The sequence below is a fragment of the Nematolebias whitei genome, chromosome 8 (assembly GCF_014905685.2).
Source record: "Nematolebias whitei isolate Nwh7 chromosome 8, NemWhi1, whole genome shotgun sequence".
NCBI lineage: Eukaryota > Metazoa > Chordata > Actinopteri > Cyprinodontiformes > Rivulidae > Nematolebias > Nematolebias whitei.
Window position 1 is genome coordinate 47,092,969 of NC_056505.1, and position 5,192 is coordinate 47,098,160.

Here is a 5,192-nt window from a genome sequence, read left to right on the forward strand (position 1 = left end):
CTCCTTGTAGCCTCACTGTTCCACCTCCTCCCTCTCATTCACACACACATGGACTCTGTCTTACTACGGCTGACATTCATTCCTCCACCTCTCCAAGTTCTCACTCTGAAAATCTTTCTGCCATCTCCCCAGGACCTTTGTTGTACTGGTCCCAAGCCCAGTTGGTCAGGATTGTGTCATAATGGACATCCTGCATGAAACACTTTGCCTGTGAGTTCATTCCAATGACAAAACAATCCCGTTTTCAAAACAAATAAATAAAAACAGAAAGTTTTTAAGAATGTACGTGCAGCTCCTGCCACAGCTTTGTGTGAAACTAACCTGCTGACATGTTGGTGTATAGAGAACAGGTGTGTCTGACTGCCAGGTTGATGAGGCAGAGGGAAACGCCTCGTCGACGTGCAGTTTGTCTGATCTTTAACGTTCTTGAACCGTCAGCCCACACACGTGCACCGGAAATAACTTATGAGCACAAAAAAAGTGATACCTTAATTCAATACTAATAAAGTGATATTTTAATAAAAGTTGACACAAGAAGCAATTTTGCAACCTTGGATTTATTTGTAATAAACGTGTGAAAGGAAGAGAGAATTTGAGGAGTGAACCCAGCAGGAGGTTAAACATGTCGGAGCAGCACGTCTGCATCTGAACATGGTTCGTCTCTGCAGTCCTGTATTCAAAAGTAGAAAACAAAGGAGCCCACTGCGCTCGGGACAGAGCGGAGTGATAAGGCAGAGGGACTGAAGGACAGAGACACGTCCAGCTTCTACTCTACAGGAACCATAAATACTGCAAACTATGTACACCCACTGCTGTATAAAGATCTGAGTGCCTACAGTATGTACATGTATATAAATACACACGTGGGCTTTAATCTCATTTACATCAGCAAAGGCAGGTAAAGCTCCCCCCCCCCCCCCCCCCCATGAAGCAGCTCCTGTCAGGAAGCATCCTGATGCTCCACGCCCCAGAACCTGAATATCAAGTCACAGGTGATCAGAGATCTGACAGGTGGTTTTCTGACGAGTCATCGTTTTCTGCACTTTCAGGAGAAACTAAGAGAAAACTCTTCTTTCATTTTTAAATGAAACATATTCAAAGACATTTTCTGCACAGTTGAAATCCAGAAGTTCAGAATGTGTCCAGAACCGTCCGTCCAACAACAAAGAAGGACAACCGTGATCTTTGGACCTGAAACTAAATTATTCCTTTAGTTTTTATTACATGCTCAAAAACACAAACTTTGTTGACTCAGCAAATCAGACTTGAAAACTAAAAGACCTGAGCTGAAGTCCTTCCAGTAAGAGACAACTTGGACCGTTTGGTACCAGAATGAACAACTGGTGCTCGTCTGACAGGTTCTGCTCAACGTCTGATGCTGGAACCAGAACAGCTTCACGTTCTTCTGCTAATTAAAAAAGTCCCGTTTGATTCGAACGAGAGCAGCTGAGACACTAAGTCTGCTCTTAGAGTGTCCACTTGTCCCGCGAGGACATCCAGTCGCATGAGACGGTCTGTTCAGTTTCATGGTGTTGCACACCACCGTGCACGCTTGCTGTTTTCAGCAAACACCAAACAGAAACAATGAGTGACGTGTAGAATAAAAGCAGCCCGTCATTCTGTTTAAAAGAAATAAAACCAGTCTGTGGACAAACTTCTCTTGTTGGGACCTTCACCTCGTCCCTGTTCTTTTTCCAACAAGGAACTAAACGAGCACAGAGAGGGAGACGAGCTGGTAAAGTTCTGAGTCCTGCTCTGGACTCGGGTCCCCTCCCCTCCGTCAGGTGGTCCCCCCAGCCTCCGCAGCTCGCCCTGCTGCTCATCAGCTCCAGGGAGTAGGAGCGCCTGAGATGGAAGGCCGGATGATGCCCTTTGGTGACGGCTTGGATCCAAACCAGGACATCTAGAACACATTTTAAATGACTCATTAATAAATGCACATTTTTACACAAACGCATGACTGAACACAAAACAAACAACAATAAAAAAAGGTATGACTTTACTTTGATGTCACATTAGAAAACAAGCTGAAGTCAAAGTTATTTATACCCAACATGCAGCGTCCACGTCTCATCAGCTCCACAGATAATGAGCTAATGTTCATCTGAACTCATAACGAGGGAACATACAGTTTTACACATCAGTTATTCATAAGGTCTGAAGACATTTAGACTTTAAATCTTCATTTGAAACATAAAACCTCTTTCCTAAACACCATTCCATCATTTGACTTCTAGAACTGAAACATCCACGTTTCATGTTGGTTCTCCCTCAAACACCAATTTACTTTTTATTCTTCTTTCAGCTGCTCCTTCTTCAGGGGTCGCCACAGAGAACTCACTCACATGAAGACGTGGTGATTGTTCTTGCACCAGAGGTCCTTCCTGACACGACCACAGACACCGAGCTACCACAGCCTCTGTGTGGAGCACAGAGCTGCTCTCTAGGACACCCGGGGGAGCAGATGGTGGGGGTTAAGGGCCTTGCTCAAGGGCCCAGAGTGGGACGAATGAGGGTGGGGGCGGGTGCTTCACCTTCTTACACCCATTTTGATGTTGTCTGTCTAGAGTCGACCCGGCGACCTTCTGATCAGGCTTGCCTTCTCTAACCTCTGCACCACCGCTCCCCCATCTCCATCAAACACAATAAACTGTAAATTCCACTAAAACCAAGGAAGTACGGAGAACATTAGACGTGCAGCCGTCTGGAGTAAATAAATTAGTGGGGTGTAAAAACTTGTTTGACACACATGCACAAAGAGGTGTGTGTGTGTGTGTGATGTTGGATTAATTGTGTGGTAAAGATGTGCCAGCGGCACACTCCAGAGTGTGAGGCATTTTCAACTTGACTCATGTTTAATAACAATCCCTGCAAACAGAGAGTGAGGAGTTGCTGAAGCTTATTCTTTGAATAGTTGATGTGAAGAAATGAGTTGCACATCAAAGTGTGTGGGGAAATCACACATATGTGGACGTCATATGGATGAGGCCGTCTCATACAGCTGCCATAGAACGGCTCAGGGAACACAGAAATACCCCATCAGTCCTCAAGAACACGCTGCCTCCCAATTCTTCTATTGGTGAGGTCCTTCTGCAGCACCACAGCTTCCATTATCACCAATTATGCACAATTTTACACAGCTCTTTACGAACATGTCCTTGTCTGCACCTGATCAACCTGAGGAATAATCACAGGTGAATCAGAATAAACTTTATCACTGCACCGAGATACAATTATTATTTTTTTTCATTCAACCTTTATTTAAACAGAAATCACATTGAGCCTCGAAGACTATGACCATGAGTGAGATAAGTACTTGACATGAACGTGTGCTGTTCACTCTGTGTCACGAAGACCCACCCCCAGGAGAGATGAGTATAGACGGATTATTTATCAACACGGCGGATGTGCGCGCAGCCGTAGTGCAGAAAGAGCTGGTGTCTTGTGCAAAACTCTGTTCCCCTTTATCAATTCAGTTCAATTTATTTATAAAGCGCCAAATCACAACAAAGTTGACTCAGGACACTTTACAGGAACATTCACATAAAAGCCAATTAGTAAAGTTCTCTATCTAAGGAATCCAGCAGACAAGTTGAATCTTGGCTTCGTTGCAGTCTCCCATCCTGAGGACAAGTACTTATCGAGAGGGCGCACAGAGGCGTCCATCTTCGCAGCTCTTCTGACAGATTTCTTGATATTAAAAACTATAAATACATTCAATGTCTCGGTGGCTGACTGATATTTGTCAGGCTAAAGTGAACATGACAAGTTGTATAAAAAAATCAATTTTTCGCTCTGCGATTAAAAAACCAAAACAAAACACGAAACTGTAAGAAAACCCCCACACAAGACTAGGTTTATTTGTTGCTTATTTGAGGTTTTATATTTATTTATTACCAGGAGCTGTCGATTAAAATGAAAGTTACAACCATGACAGATTACTTAGACTCGTTTTACAGAGAAATCTATGATCTAATCATCTGCTCGTTCCAATCGCTTCTTCTGATGGCTTGCAACCAAAGACGTCTCCTGTCAGCCTTGAAAGGGCTGCGAGTTGATGGAATTCTGTCAAACTCACGCGTTTTATTGTTTTTATCAAAACGGTTGGTGCAACCTACAGCACAAGACATGATCGCTGTTTCTTACTGCAACTGACATGCGCAGTATACCAGGAAGTGACAAGGAAGTGACGTTGACTGATAATCCGTCTATCGGGCAGCTATTTGATACTATTTCTATATTAACATGTGATTCTTGACCTGCCAATGTGTATCTGTTCCTACCAAACTCAGCTGGTCGAAGCAGATGGTCCACTTGTCCTGATCCTGGTTCTGTTAAAGGTTTCTTCCTCATGAGGGAGTTGTTTCTTTCCACTGTCGCCTTCATGCTTGCTCAAGATGAGAGTTCAGTGATGGAGTTAAACTCAAAGCTGCTCCTCAGATAAATAATGTTCAATTATTATTTTATATATGAATGTTTCTGTTCAATGCCCTGAGACGCCTTCTGTTGTGACTTGGAGCTTTAGAGATAAATACATAAACTGAACTATGCAAGTCCCAGGTGTGACAAAGCTACCGGTAAATGTTTTTGGCGGCAGGAAGCTCGTTAGCCCGTAAAATAAATAAATAAATAAATAAATAAATTAGCTGTGGCACTGCATAAGTCACGGTGTCCAACGTGTGTGAAAAAAGTAGCAGCTTATACACCAGAAGTTACGGTGATTTTCATTACTTTGTAGTTTGATGCTGTGGACTAAGTTAGCGTAGAGAGAAGCACATTCTCACAGCAGGTTAGAAGACTGTGCATGTTTATTGTATGTTATTGTATGTTTATTGTAATGCATCCCGACGTGGACGTGAAACTGGTGCACATAACCTTTTGTGCACCTTCTTGTTGTGCATTTAACTGAGCATGCATCTTTGTGCTGCTACATGGTGGTGTAAAGGTCCTGGCATTCCAGCAACAGTGTGTGTCGTCTGTCCACAAAACTGTTAGAAATCTGTGGTTTCATCGTGAACACTCTGAGCCTTCGATTGTATCCGTACATTCTGTAAACGACTCAAACACACAGTTGTAGTGAACTGACATTTCCTTGTTATCAAGATTTCTCCTACTTTTTGTTAGATTAGAAAGTCAAGGTTAGTGGATTTCTTTCTGTTTATTTTTTTTACAAGAGTTTTAGGTACTTCCTT